Here is a 15,869-nt window from a genome sequence, read left to right as displayed (position 1 = left end):
TGAGAAAATGGCATAAACGGACAAGTAAATGCAAGATTTCTCCATCCTCCTACTGTAGGTCATGGTAATTTGTTGTAGCAAGTGGTTACCCACAAGGAAGATGGTGGTTCTGGCGGCTGCTATGTAATTTGTGTTTTAATAAAGAAACCCACATTCTTTCCCTAATTACTCAAAATGGAACAGGAACCCCCAAAAGCCTTTCCGACCATTAATGTCCTGAAACTGTTAAATCAAAATGGACTGCTTTGCTGAGTACGGCCCACAAAATGGAATTTGGTACATTTCATACCCCAATGAATTTAAATTGTATGGCGCTGATATTTAATACAAATGCAAGTACCAGTGGAATCTTCATACTTAATATTCATTCTCTAACTCTCAGAATTAAGCGGTTGATCTATGGGACACAAAGGAAGCATCCTTCTCTCAAAGAGAATATTTTATGACCAGGCAGTTTAAAAGACACTGACATAAACAACTGTTTGCGGCTTGCTCTCTTTCTTTCTCTCTCTCTCATCTTCAAAAGGCAAAAAGTACATGTAAGGACATGCTGTTTTAGACAAAGCATTTTATAAAATCACTTGAAATGTTTTCTTTCTCCTTCAGGGACAACTAAACCTTTGATAGGTATTCAAGAGACTTCTTATAATTTAGTTTATTTCTCTTATTTTCTTAGTGGGGGAGGAAAAAGAGATATTATGAAGGCACAAAGCTGAAGCCTACTTTCACTCGAAAGCAAAAATCGTACTGCTTAAATAATAAAAGTGTTATTTATGGTTTTTACACCATGACTGAACACACCAGTTTTTCTAGGACAGTGTCAATTTCAAATGTATAGCTAAGTTTAGTTTCATTATTGTGCCTTTGCGTGAATTTCACCTAGACAAAGGAATGAAAGAGAAAACAAATATTTTGTTACATCCCTTGCCCTAGTTTTGAATTCCTAATATACGGCCACTCTCCCCTACTCATGCTGACATTTGGAAAGCCATTATGGAAAGGACTTCATTTTTTGAGGTTATGCCTCACAAGTACAATGCCCCTCCCGCATCCTTTCATATCCTCCAAATGCCTGAGGGAGAAGGAAGGCGCTGGGTGAAGACCTGCCTCATTTTCCAGAGAGAACATGTAGTGAGAGCCCCAAGTGACTCTGGAGCTGCCGTATTTCACAGTGGTTAGTCCTGAATTTTTAGCTCCTGGACTCCAGAGTGGGCCCTGTCCACACTCTGCTCAGCTGGAAGAGTAATCGAGTGGAATGAGGATCGCATGAGGCTCAGGGCTGTGCACCCTGGATGCTTTGGATTGGGTTTTAGTAGTCAGACCACTTATTGAGTGCCAGGTGCTATCTGTGGAGTGATAAAGATATGTATGATACCCTCTCTGTCTTTACAGGGCTTGAAATGTATTTAGGGAAGCCAGGCATGTACGCATGAAATAGAAAGTCACCATACAAGGCATTGGGGCGCCTGCCATTTGCTGCAGAGGATGCAGCTGAAGATAAGGACTACAGTTGTTCAAGGCCCCAGGGGAGGCCAGGGCAGGACTGGAACCATAGCCTCACCAAAGACATGGAGATCCTAGGATGAGAAGGCTGAAGGATTAGTTTCTGGATCATTCGAAATTTGATATTCTAAAAGCTTTCTTTAAAAGACCTTTTTTATAATTCTGTCTTAAAAAATTCAGCCAATTTTGTCCTTTGCTATTTTTGAATTGGGTTATAGGTCTTCTACTTATTGATTTATAAAAACTCTTTTATTTTAGAAACATTAATAATAAATATTTTACTTAGTTAAGAAAATTTAGTTGCCAAGTGTTGTCTTTTCCATATGGTGACAAATACATTAAGGAGAGAGGAAGGTCAAAATTTGTGTTTTATGATTTCTTTTTAAAATGTTTTTAATTTTTAATTTTCATGGATACATAGTGGGTATATATGTTTATGGGGTACATGAGATATTTTGATACAGGCATGCAATGTGTAATAATCACATTAGGGTAAATGGGGTATCTGGCACCTCAAGCATTTAGCATTTCCTTTTGTTACAAACAATCCAATTGTACTCTCAGTTATTTAAAAATGTATAATATGTTTTGCTGACTGTGATAAACCTGTTGTGCTATCAAATACTAGATCCTATTCATTCTATCTAACTCTATTTTTGTACCTAGTAACCATTCCTCCCCTCCCCGCTGCCCTTTCCTGGCCTCTGGTAACCATCATTCTATTCTCTATATCCACGAGTTCAATTGTTTTAATTTTTAGCTCTCACAAATGAATGCAAACATGTGAAGTTTGTCTTTCCATGCCTGTTTTACTTCATTTAACAGAATGTCCTCCAGTTCCATCCACGTTGTTGTAAATGGCAGGATCTCATTCTTTTTTATGGATGAATAGTACTCCATTGTGCATATGTATCACCTTTTCTTCATCTAATTTGTCTGTTGATGGACACTTGCATTGCTTCCAGATGTTGGCTGTTGTGAATAGTGCTGCAATAAACATGGGAGTGCAGGTATCTCTTCAAGATACCGATTTCTTTTTGGGGGGTATATACCTAGCAATGAGATTGCTGGATCATATGGTAGCTCTATATTTAGTTTTCTGAGAAACCCCCATACTGTTCTCCATAGTGGTGGCATTAATTCACATTCTCACCAACAATGTAAGAGGGTTCATTCCTTTTTCTTCACATCCTTGCCAGCATTTGTTATTGCCTGTCTTTTGGATAAAAGCCATTTTAACTGGGGTGAGACTTTATGATTTCTTGGTGAACAAGGAAAGGTGTTTAAGCTGTTCCCACCCTTTGATGGGTATGTTCTCTCTTCCTGTGCTTAGGCTGTCGATGAAAGTCTAAGCGATTAATTTAAGCCGTGTCAGAATAAACCAGAGTGAGGGGCCCAGCAGAATCCTTAGCTCTAGAATGCTTGGCTCTCTGGACCTCTCAGTGAGAACAGTGAGAAACTCCAGAGTTTTAGGGACTTTAAGAAAAGCTCTTCTGAGACTCTTTGGATAGGGTGCAAAGGAAAATTGTCTCCGCAGGTTGGGAGATGAGGGAGACTGTGAGATAAAGTACTGATAGATAAACTCCAGGTATGCACCTACCATGCTCTCCAAACAATCTGCCATGACCTTCACATGCCCTCCAGGGTGGCCCTGTGAAAAGCATTACTCCATTCCTTCAGCCCTCAACCTTGCTCGGCTTTCTAGAGTCTGTCTCATGCCGGCAGACACCCCATAGTTATTATTCTGTCTGCCCTCAGCAACATTTACCAGTTAGGGGGAAAAAGAAAGCCAGAAAATTGTTGCTATGGGCTCTGTTTTGTGGAAGTTAAAATGCTAGAGCAAGAATCTGATTGCTTGATAGCTCCATCTCTCTCTCTCTCTCTCTCCCTCCTACCCTCCTACCCCCCACACCTTCTTGTTCTTTTCCTCTCCCCTCCACCTCCTTCCCCCACCCCGCTCCCCCACCTTTTCCCACTCGCCTCCCCTCTCTCCACTGGCCTCCCGGGTCCTGCCCCCACATTGGGCTGGAGGAGAGCCTTACAGGTTGTCAATGAAACATGGAATTATTTCCTTTGATGGCTTAGATAATAGTAGGAGCCAAAGCAATGAGTGAGGTCGGCTGAAACCAATGCAGTCCTGCCCGGGACTGGAGAGCCAATCGCAAGAGCAGAGGGCGGGGCGTCGGCGCCAGCAGATAATTGCTAAGTGCATCGCTAGCACAGTTGGTCCGAGCTGCCGAAAGGTCTGGTCGCAGAGACAGGAACGCGTAATCCTCAGCGTGCTCCAGCCCACAGCTTCGCTCCACTGCTCCGCAGGGCAGCTGGCCTCTGGGCACCGGCCCCTCTGCTTCGCGGAAAAGGTACCTCTGCCTGTGTCCCGGGGGTGCAGCGCCTGCGTCTCCATTGCCAGTGGCTTTGCAGTTTAGCCTAGGTGGAGGGATTGCAGAAAGAAAAGTTTCTGGTAGGAAATGTGACAAAGGTGGGAAATCACTGTCTTTTGTTGGGAGGAAAACAAGCGGACAATTTGGGAAACTTCTGCGCTGGCAAGAAATAGGCTTGTTTATTACTTCTAATTAGCTGCGCTCAGGTCTGTCTAATTAGGTCTGGTATCGGGCTAGGGTGTCTGCAGGGCTGGGGTGGAGATTCGGGTGTGCTGGGTGAAAGAAGTTGGATCCCAGGATGTGCTGCTTCCTGGTGCACCCATCATGGGTAGGCTGGTTCCGAGAAACGTGATTGGTTGTTTGTGTTTTCCACTATAGGGTCTCTCCGCTTCGTATTACCTTGATCTGCCTTCCCCAAACTATTGTGACCTTCAGCTGGAGTCCTTCCTCAAACTTCTGCTTCCTTCCTGCCTCCTGCCCTGTCTCAGTTCATTTTATTTGGTGGAAGGAGACATTCCCCAGGGTGGGGGGCGGGGGGTGGGTGGGCTATTCTGTTTGACCTGGTGGGCACCTACGTGACAACTTGGTGACACACCATCAAAACAATTCTCAGAGGAAAAGAAATCACATAATCAATTAGCTCCTGAAAACTCTGGAAGACTTTCGAGGCTTGGGGTGTCCTAAAAAAAAAAAAAAAAAAAAGAAAGAACAAACAAAAAAGCGGGTTAGAGAGTTCGGTTTGGTACTGTTTGAAGCTTACTCCCTTGTCCCCAGAACGGGTGCCTGGCCCGGAGCATCCCCGCAGCTCTGGGAGGTGGAGGCTGGTGGAGGGGCTGGCTCCCTGTAGGTGCGCAGGTAGTTTTGGTGCACAGGTGCATTTGTGGCAGAGGTGATGCTGAAGTCACCATCCACACTGCTTCTGCTAACTGCTCTTCAAGTAAAACAGCTCACCCTGGCAGGCAGCTGGTTCAGCCCAGAAGCACCCTTGAGCGTTCTAAATCATGAGACCTCAAGGGACTCTCTTGCTCTGAGACCCTTGGGAAACTCCTTTCTCCCTCTGCCTCCCTTCTGCCAAAGGGAGATGTTAGGGAGGTGAGCCACTAGGAAACAGTGACCCATGGGGAAGCAGGCAATGTGCTTGGTCTTGAACTTCCTTCCTCTTCTGCGAAGGCAGCTTCTGCTTGTGTGCCCACCGCACTTCACCAGGTACGCTGCCTACCTGCGGGATACTCTGAAGCTGATAGTCTGGGGGAGATCTTCCAAGTCCCAGGGGTGTTGGAGAGTTCAGATGATTTTCTTCTCTCCGATTCCCGTTAAACCTGCAGCTGGGGAATTCGATTCCCAGTCCCGACAAGAAATGCATGTTTGGGGAGGGATTCTCCAGTGACACCTCTTCCTCAGGGCACCCTTCCGTGGAGATGCAGATGATAGTCTTGATTCTCCAGCTCCACAAATCCCTTTCACTTTTTAATTCTTATTTTCTTTAACCACCACAACAGATTCTCCTCCACCTCCTGTAGGCAGCTATTTTGGGTGGGAACTGTGATTATTGAAGCTCTATTTACAATGGTAAAAAAAAATATGCCTGCCTATTTTTTTGGGGGGATGGGGGTCAAAATACCATCAGCGTTCTCTTCTGTACATCCTATCTGACAGTAAACAAAACAAATTTGCAGCCCTGCCAATTATAATCCCTTTGTGTTTGGGGGACCTGGAGTGGAAGCTGAACTTTTCCCAGCCGGTGGGCATGGTTAGCCATGGACGTCGTCCTCTGTGGCCTCTCCGGGGCACGTGACCCCCAGGGAGCCCAGGAGGGGCAGTCGCCAGCACATGGGGGATCTTGCATGAGAGCACCTTGGCTTTCATGAAGGCGGTAAGGAAACCAGAAAATGCTTTTGAGTTTGAGGATAGCAAAACTGGGGGTTCCCTTTAATTGATGCCAGTCTGTTGGATTTCTATCATGATAGGAAACATTAGAAGTAAGGCATTTGAAACAGCTCCTGAAGGGTGACTCATGCATAGAGAGAAGAGGCAGTGTTGGGGGAGGGGGTGGAGGGGGCCTTGGAAAGTACAAGTGGGACACACTGGAGCGCTTGCTTTCCTTCCCTCTGCCTCCTCCTCATTCCTCTTTCTTGTATTTCCCCATTCGGAACAGAGATCATTAAAATAACAACTTTAGACCAAAAAAAGGATCCTAGGAGCTGAAAAATAATTGACGAAGTGCAAAACACCCTCATCACAGCTTCACCTTGGATGGGGTGAGGTGTGAAACCCAGGACCCAGCGCCTCTGCTGCGATCCAGTTTGGAGAATCGAATTGCTGGTGTTAGGCTAATTAACTCCTTGTGAAGCTGCGTGCCTGTTTGTGTATGCAAAGACCGATGGATGCTCAGGAGATTAAATGTGTTACTTGTCATTTCATCAAACATGATGGCTTTGGCCAGGACCCTGGATAAGCACCATCCACGGACCCAGCGTTTTCTCCTCTTCCCAATTGGCCAAATTGGATCTCTCTCTCTCTTTTAACCAACTATGGTGGGAAGGGGTTGTGTCTTTCTGCTTTTCCAAGCCCTGCGTGAGTTACCTGGCAAATAAAAGTCCTCTCTTTATTCTTCTGTCCCTCCATCCCTGTCATCCTTCTGTTATCCCTTTTCATCCTAAACATATCCGTAAGTAATCTTTTTGCCAACCTACTTTGATCTTGTCATTTTGTGCTGATTTTTCTGTTAACGACAATTGTCCCCTGAAATAAGACTGAAAACATATTAAAATTTTTATCAGAGAAGAGCCTTTTTGCCTTCTACTTTAACATTTAATTTTGTGGCTTTGGGGAAATCTAATAAGCACGTCTATTGTGTTTGTTTTGGTAAACGCTTTTGCAATGTCTTGTTTCTTTCTGTGGATGTGTGAATTCCCTGACTGTCCTAGGGGAAGGTATTTCTGGAGGTTTGAAACACTCAGGAACATCTCAGAAAGTTGAAGAGGTTGGAGCACACTATTTCCATCTATTAAAGGTGGGGTGAAGGCTGTTTTGAAACCTAGACCTTGAAATGTATTAACCACACTGTTATTTTCCCTCTTCATCTTTCATTTAGGAAATTTTCATAGCCCAAATTATGAGTAAATTGTTCATCTGTCTCACTCTCTTTCTCATGCTCGTGCCTCTTCCTCCCTTCCTCCCTTCCCCCCTTGGGAGATATTTCACACTGAAGCAGGTATCTAGGTAATCTTAATCTGATGCGCAGGGGTACCTCTCTTTCCTGGTTACTTTTTGTTTCTTCCTTCCTGTCATTTCAGGGGTCCCCAGGGTGGAGATCTAATTGTAGATGCCTTGTGCACCTCACTCCTGAAAGAGTTAACTAGGGGACAATAGGAACTGTGGGATGTGATGGGAGCCTGTCCTGGGGGAGCAATGAGGTAATCCTTTCCCCAAGTTCAGTTGTATGCAGACCTCGCCAGAGCACCTGGAGTGGTGCAGCTGACCTGTGTGAGGCGGACAGGGCAGATGCTTTGAAGCACAGTCCTGTCTGACACCCAGGGAGTCCCACCAGGCGCAAGCCCTCACTGCGCCACTGTGCAGAGGCCTGTGCCTGCTGCAGCCCCATGCACAGAGCTGACCTTGGAAACATTAGCATGCAGGGAAATTTGTCTGCTGTGCTCTCAGTTTCTTTGTTCTTTGTTTTCACCCCTAAATCTATTAATAGTTGGAAAGGATCGAATCTACTCATTCATACTAAGGTGTGAACAGTTAATAGTGTTGCCACTTACAGAGGTATTTAAGTTCTTAAAGGAAATCAAAGATGTGTGCATGTTCTCATTTATAAGTGGGAGCTAAGCATTTGGACATGAAGAGGGGAAAAATAGGGGCCTACTTGAGGGTGGAGGGCAGGACAAGGGTGAGAATCAAAAACCTGCCTATCAGGTACTATGCTTATTACCTGGGTGATGAAATAATCTACCTGTACACCAAACCCCCGCGACATGTGATTTATCCATTATAACAAACCTGCACATGTACCCCTGGACCTAAAATTAAAAAGCTGGAAAGAAAACAAAAGATGTGTGCAGTCGAATTCCAGGCACCTGCTAGCGGGATTGGGTAGACAGAGTTTGGATGGGGAGCAGGGTGAGGAATGGTGGTCTTCACTTTTTAGCTCTGGCTGGTCCTGCTCTGACCCATGCTGAAAATATGCTGCAGTGTCTCAGGACTTTGTGATGTTACTATCTGGACTCTGGCACTTGAGCTAGAACCCTCAGATTTGAACTTGGTCACGTGCTTATGTGCCCTTTCTGACTTTCAATCCCCTTAGACATAGAGCCAGAGGTCAGGACCACGTCCTCACAGGTTCCTTTCCGCTCCAACCTTCTCTCTCGATTTTGCCACAGAGCCCTACATCCCACTGCAGATGCTACAGCTCTGGAAGCTCTTGGAGCTTGCAGAGCATCCTCCCGTGTGGGCCATGGTGATCAGCAGTGCTTTCAGAGCTGGAATCCATGAGGGCAGCTCAGAGGGAACAGTGGTTGTTGTACCAGAAGAAACACAGGATGAGGGCTGATGTAATAACTGATTTTGGTTTAGGAGGGGATGTTATATGGAGGATGGCGACCAGCTGTTCTCCATCTCCAGCAAGGATTGAACTAGAGAAAATAGACAGAAATTGCAGCAGATGGACTTAGATTAGGTATGAGGAAGAATTTTCCATCAGCAAGAGTGCTAAAAAGGGAAGGTTGTTGAGCCTCTGTGATGGTCTTTAGGAAATGGATAAGCCAGGGGTTTTAGCTGGAGGAGGAGCCACGGATCTGTGAGGTGGGAAAGACAAGGGCCATCGCATCCAGGCATCTGTGCCCTCTGCTGATGAGAATCCTTACCTATTTCTCCAAAACCTCACCTTCTCTCTGGGGCTATTGAAGTGGCTGAAAACCAGAGTCCCTGGGATGAAGGAAAAAGGAGTGTAGCCTGCCTGGGCTGCTACCCTGAGCCTGGAGACCCCTCCCTTGCCCTGCACCAGCTGCCACCTGGACTGGCAGATTCTGTCGACTGTGTGGGGATCTTTCATCAAGTCTAATCTTTCACTTCCAGATGTGGAAGATGATGCCCAGAGAGGTAGCAGGCCTTGGCGTTGTCACACAGTGGCCGATAGCAGAGGGAGGACCAGAATCCAGGTTCTCCATCTCCCAAGTCAGTGTTATTTGCTTTGTAGCTCATTTTCTTCTCGTTTCCAAATTGAATAGACCGTTTGCTCTCTCTAGGCTCTTAATTTCTCTGTAACCAAATGGCAAAGACAGGGACACCTGTGGTTAAGCAATATTTATTGAGTGCCTGTTACTAACACCATGCACTCCACTCCACCTTCCCTATTTATGCCGATGACTCTTTAGTTCTGGTTGAGTGGTTGGGAGGGGCTGCTGACCCATCCCTGTGGGGGCTCCTGAGTGTGGCTCTGAGGCCAGGGTGGTGGGAATGTGTTCTAGAAACCAGAGCTGAGAGGAGGGGATGGGTAGACCAGAAGAGGATGAGTAAAGAGACACGGGAGGAATGAGGTACTTAATCTGAATCTTATGAAGGGAAGAGAGACTTTAGATTATCTCTGCAAACTTCTCATTGGATAAATGAAACAAGATGGGCCCATACCATGGGAACACCATGGGTAAGACACATGACCTGTTACCTTACAGAACAGGATGAAACATACCATGTGAGGGCGTTCGGGGATGGTGGAGGGGTGGCCCAGTGGAGAGTGTACACTGCCACATACATGGTGGCCTAGCTCCAGACCCAAAGGCGGGCTGTCAGTGAAGTCAGGGAGTCTCACAGTTTTGAGAATGAGGCTGTGGCCAGCTGTGGAAGGCTTTTCTTTGTGTTGGTTTTAGCCACATAGGAAGCGAGATAAATTGGTGAACTGAGGGCCACAAAATAAAACTATCCTGTGTGTAGCCCTGAGAAGAAAGAAGAAAGCACCCCAGTTAATGCTGAGCTAGGCAGCAAGAGGACAGTGCGGGGTCGGCAGTCAGTGTCCTGTGGGGAGGCACGACCCTTCCATGCCCCTGGCTGGCCAGGGCATCCTTGTGCTAACAAAGGCATCCTGGGCCTTTGTGCCCCACATGGGGTTAGGGACTAGGGGATCTACCAGAGGGAAGGGGGAGTTCTTCTCCTTCAAGAACTGGCCCAACAAGACCATCAGCCCCTCAGGCAGCAGGGCAGGGTGCCCTTCCAGAGATTGGCTGAGACAAGGCTTGGAGAAGTCTCGGGGCAGAGGGCCCAGGGAACGCCAGGGGCTGGGTGGGCCAGGCAGGGAGCCCAGGAAGTGAGACAGGCTCAAGCCTGGGAAGGTGCACATGCAGGAGGAGTGGGGGGTCAGCCCAGAAAGGGAGGAAACCCAGGGACGGCAGTGCCCATCTGCTGAGGGCACAGCAGCCCACATGGACCATGGAAAGAACCCAAGGGATACACCAGGCAGGGTGGCCAACCCAGTGCCCACCATGTGTCCTTACCACTCGCAATGATGTTCACTGAGATCACCACACTGTCTTCAATTTCTCCTTCCCTCTTCTCCTTTCCCCCTTTCCCCTTCCCCCTTCCCCTTTCCCCCTTCTCCCTTCTTCCTTCCTCTCCTCTCCTCTCCTCTCCTCTCCTCTCCTCTCCTCTCCTCTCCTCTCCTCTCCTCTCCTCTCCTCTCCTCTCCTCTCCTCTCCTCTCCCCACTCTGTTGCCCAGGCTGGAGTGCAATGGTGCAATTATGGTTTACCGTAGCCTCGAACTCCCGGCCTCAAGCAGTCCTCCCACCTTAGCTCCCAAAGCTCTGGGATTACAAGCACACACTGCCACATCCAACCCCTGCCCTTGATTTTGATGCCACAGACCTTACTGGAATATAGTCAGGTGTATTAAGTGGATAGAGTACATCTGGGTGCAGGGTACCCCATGATTCTCCTTATTTTGGGCGGGCAGAGGAGCCTCCGGGAGCGAGGAATACCTGAATGGGACCTGAGGCTTGAATAGGTACCATCAGGTGGATGGGAGGAGGGTGGGAAAGAGGGTGCCATGGTGGCAAAACTCCATCCAGCGCATGATTGGCACAATGTGTCGGTGAGATGTAGATGTTGCTGAATCTGCTCATACGAGGCATGTTTTGGGGGCAAGGGAAGCTAGGGTTGTGGATGCCCACTAGGTAGGGAGGGGTCATGAAGGAGCAGAAAAGTGTCAAGCAGGAAATGACATGCTCACATTTGCATCTAGGAAAAATGGTCCAGCAGTTGTGAAATGAAGAGTGGAGGTGAGGTTTGAGAGGGGCACAAAGGGGAGGGGGTCACACTTGGGCCAGAGAGGCCAGTTCAGAAGTAATTTGCTGCTGTCCAGGTGAGAAATGGCGAGGGTCCGCAGGAAGACAGTGGCAATGGGGAGGGGGAGGAGGGCAGCATCGACGCAGATACTTGACTTCATAAGTTACACTAGATCAGGGAAAAATGAAGAGGAATTATTCATCCCCTGGAGGAAAAGCTGACAGGTGACAAAGAAAGGTCATGGTGTTAAATGAAAGAGAGAGCAGTGTTCCCACTGAAGATGGGATGGGAGGAAATGGATTTAAACTATAGGAGAAGGATCTACACTGGACATTTGAATTAATGCCTCAATGGAGGTGGTTGTGAGACGTGGGGAATGGGGTCATTCAGGGCGTTTGTGGATTCATTCTCTTTTTTGAAAAGTGTTTTTAAAAATCAGCCTTTCCCTGATAGAGAAGTGAGCAAAGAATGGGAATAGACAGTTCGCATAACAAAAGAAATAAGTGGCCAGAAAAATATGTAAAAATGTCTCTCCTCACTAATAACAAAAATGTGAAATTAATACAAGGTATCATTATCCATTTAACAGATTAGCAGAATTTAAAAATGATAACGTCATATCCAGTGTTGTTGGGAAATAGACATTTTTAGACTTAGCTGGCGGATATGTGAAATGAGATAATTTGGAAACATAGGAGATGTGTCTTAAAAAAATATATCCTTTGAACCAGTAAGCAATTCCTTTTCTAGGAATTTATCCTAGGAAATAGTTAGAGATGTGCAAAATAGTTCTAATTAAGAATATTCCTTTCAGCATTATTCATTACAACAAAACATTGCATGAAGGCATTAATTAAATACAATATGGCTCCTCCATAAAATGGAAATCAAGAAAACTATTAAAATTACGTTGAATAATACATAAGAATATGGGAAAATGCTGATAATATATATTAAGTAAGTAAAGACTTAAAAGTAAATAGACTATAATTGCAATTAAAACAAAAGGTGTATGTAGTCCTGAAAACTAGAACAGAATATTATATTATCAAAATCTTCATAGTGGTTATCACTGCATTTTGGGAAACATAAGACTTTTGATTTTTTAAACTTTTTTGTACTTTCCAAATTTCCTCCAGTAAACATGTTATTTTACAAATTAGAGGGCATGCTTTCTAAATCAATCATTCCAACGACAAATGTTCAAGCAGTGACTATCCATGTAGCAAAGCTGGGTGCGACGCTGTTCACTAAGATGCGAAATGCCTGCATCCTGAGTCCATTTGGTGGGAGAAGATAAACGCTCACGGGAAATCCGGCAAGTGCCGCCTTCTTTGTCAGTAAGGGCTGGACATCTGCTGCAGCCAGGTGTGGAGTGTGCAAGATCCCTGTGCAGGGAACATCCTTGTTCCTTCCTCTTCGATGCATTCCCACCCCCAGGACCTGTCACCTGCAGTGGTCAGGCCTGTCTTAGCATTTCAAGGGATGCATCACATATAACTGCTCATTTCACAAGCAGAGAAGTTGAGGCTCCAATCAAGAGACTGTCTTAGTCAGGGTCACAAAGCCAGTGAGTGGTTTTGTTAGGTATGAAAAAAAAACTTTGCTGCCTCACACCATGCCGTTTCCAGAGTGGGCTACTCTGGGGGTTCCGTGTGTTCTAGAAGAGGGTGGTAGATTTCTGCCAGAAGGCGTGAAGCCACCCTTCCTTTCTTTCGTCCTTCCTTCCCAGAAGCCATGCCTTTGGCTTAATCCACTTATTAATTAAGACCAAATGAATGCGTGGCATCTATCCCACTTACAGCAGGGACTTTGGGTGCTGCGGGCTCCCCGAAGTGGCCTCCTGGGTCTCCTCCTGATGGAGTGTCGCATTTGTTAATGCTTTTCCAGAATGTGTTTGCTCCCCGCTGTGGTTTCCTTTGTTGCATAAACTCCGGGCAGCCTGAGACAGTCTCCACAGGGTGAAAGTCACAGCTGGCTGGCTCTGTGATGTGTGCCAGGGCCACCTGGGGGCTCCAGGGAGCCTTCCCTAAGCAGGGCAGGTGATGGCTCTGATGGGCACGCCCTTGGACCATTCACAGGCTAATTGGGAAAAGTGGACAGGCTTGCCTGAAGGTAGGGCAGGACAAAGAGGAGTGGTGTAGGTTGCTTGGCTGTTTGCTGCTCTGTTTATTTTAATAATAACTCATTGTGCGGTATTTTGTATTCACAAGCCTCAGAGGTGGGTGGGGAAGGTGCTGGCATCCCCAGTTTGCAGAGAGGGAAATCGATACTTGGAAAGGCAAAGCCACTCTCCTTAGTTTGTAAGGGCAGCAGGCATAGTAGCCAGGCATGGAATGAGCTCGATTTTCTGCCTGCAAATACAGCCCTACCTGTCATCGAGAAGGGCTTCCTGCTGGTCTACCTGATGTTTCCGGAGAAGGCGGGGTGTGGAGTAGCACTCTGTTCGGCCCTGGCCAATGCTGATGGAGTTAAGAGTAAGAGATAACTTTGGGTCCATGGGCATATTCAGTTGAGGTAGAGTGTAGGCGCTGAGAAAAGTGGATGGTGGTGAGGGTGAACATGGACTCACAGGACTCATGGAGCCAGAGAGTCCCAAGCCCTGAGCTTTGGAGGATGCGGGCCTCATGGAAGGCAGGAGGGGTGTGCTGGGGGCAAGTGGGGATCTGGAGCTGAGACCTGGTGTGAACTGTCTGTGGCTGCTCAGGGGCAGATTGGCTCCACCGGGGGATGGGAGGGGACAATGGCAAGAGGTGGCCCAGCATTCCAGGCTCCATCTCAGAAGTCTCTCCTGTTAATTACACCTGCGATAACACGACTGTGAGAGGACCGAAGGGAGGGGGAGCTGAGAGGCAGGGGAAGTGGGTTGAGGGGTCTCATACCTGTTGTTTCCCCTCTGCTGTCTCTCTGGGTTTTGTTCCTGTTGAGAATGCAGTTGCTCTGCAGGGTTGCAGGAAGAGAAGGGAAGATTGGGAGGGTTGCTTTCCTGCCAGTTCTTACCGTGCTTTGGGAAACACATGACTTTTGATTTCTTTAAACTTTTTTGTATTTTCCAAATTTCCTATACCAAATCTTTATTTTACAAATCAGAAAATATGCTTTTTTTTTTTTTTTCCCCAGATGAAGTCTCGCTCTGTCGCTCAGGCTGGAGTGCAGTGGTACAATCTCAGCTCACTGCAACCTCTGCTTCCTGGGTTCAAGAGATTCTCCTGTCTCAGCCTCCCGAGTAGCTGGGATTACAGGTGCCCACCACCATACCTGGCTAATTTTTGTATTTTTAGTAGAGATGGGGTTTCACCATGTTGGCCAGGCTGGTCTTGAATTCCCAACCTCAGGTGATCCACCCGCCTCGGCCTCCCAAAGTGTTGGGATTACAGGCATGAGCCACCACACCTGGCCCAAACCGGCTTTTTAAATCAGTCATTCCAACCACAAATGTTCAAGCAGTTACTATTCATGTAGCACGGTTAGGATAGGAGGATTTTCGGAATGTGGGAAGAGAAAGGAGAAGTTATGAGACAACAAGAAAAATAAAAAGAAAAACAAAGGGAGCAGAGTGAGGAGTTGTTGGAGAACCCAGGAGGGATGTGCAGAAATTCGGGAGCAGCTCATGGCACAGCAACAAGCCTGTGCATAATCTCTTTTAAAGTTAGAGGTAGACTCTTCAGGTGTGGTAAGACATAAACCAGAAAGAAAGAAAAGGAGCCTAAGGCTGCACACTGTTTTCAGATGTTAAGGATTTGGTCATCACCCTGATTTTACAAATGAGAAAACCAAGACTCACCAAGGTGACACTGCTTCTGAGTGGCCGACTCCAAGCCTGTGCACCGTCTGCTGTGCTGCGCTGTCCACTCACCCCTCCTGGGCTGCAGCCAGGACTACGAGCTGCGTGACTCTGGAGGCCTGGAAGAGCGAGGGAAGGAGGCATTTGGGGCATTACTCTGTCTGCCTCCAGAGAAGCCGCTTCTGCATTTGCCCCTTCTGATCCCCAGGGGCCTGAAGAAGGATGCCAGCAGGGCATTCCCTGATCTGTCCCCTTTGTCGTTGGGGACTGTTTGGCTTTAGTCTCTTTAGCAAGGGATACCCTGGCTCTGGGGCTGTGTGAGCTCGGAGCCATGGCTCTGTTCTTTGATTTCTCCATGAGGCAAACAATGTGCTTCTCTTTCCCATCCTTCAGTTTCCTTAATAAGAGACATGAGCTTTTGACATGTTATGTGTTCTTTTATTCATTGCTCAGAATGTTGGGAATTGATAGTACACTTCTAAGCTTAGAGGATTCAGCAATGGACAAAACAGTTCCCAGCCTCTCAGAGTTTAGATCCAAGTTGGGGAGACAGACGGCAAACAAGCAAACCTGTGGAAGGGCCAGTGAGTGCAAGGGAGAAACACGAAGCCCCACAGGGGGAACGGAGTGAGAGGGTCTCACTTGTACATGCCACTTAGGCAGAGACCTGAAGGCAGCGAGGGATGGTCCCTGTGGATATATGGGGCACCAGCAGTCCAGCCCAAGAAGTCCCTGAAGCTGGAGACACTTAAGGTGCCAGGAATAGCAGTGAGGACAGGGTGTGCTTCCTGGAACCACTGGGAGTTTGGAGCTGATGAGTAACATCGTCCATGATTTAAAACAACTGATCAGGAGGATCACTTGAGGCCAGGAGTTCGAGGCTGCAGTGAGCTATGATCATGCCTTTGCCCTCCAGCTTCGG

The 15,869-nt window shown here is 47.0% G+C and overlaps 1 protein-coding gene across 1 annotated transcript in view; it reads left to right on the top strand.

The window, feature by feature from the left end:
• Window positions 1-3,722: 3,722 nt before the first annotated feature.
• The window catches only part of ZMAT4 (zinc finger matrin-type 4), a 376,943-nt gene continuing 364,796 nt past the window's right edge, over window positions 3,723-15,869 (top strand). The window contains exon 1 of the mRNA XM_015145228.3: window positions 3,723-3,863. The gene's annotated coding sequence lies outside the window, so the exon portion shown is untranslated. The remainder of the gene's footprint in view (window positions 3,864-15,869) is intronic.

This window comes from Macaca mulatta, chromosome 8 (genome assembly GCF_049350105.2).
Source record: "Macaca mulatta isolate MMU2019108-1 chromosome 8, T2T-MMU8v2.0, whole genome shotgun sequence".
Taxonomy (NCBI): domain Eukaryota; kingdom Metazoa; phylum Chordata; class Mammalia; order Primates; family Cercopithecidae; genus Macaca; species Macaca mulatta.
The sequence above is the reverse complement of the archived record's forward strand: the minus strand, read 5'-3'. Positions and strand labels throughout refer to the sequence as shown.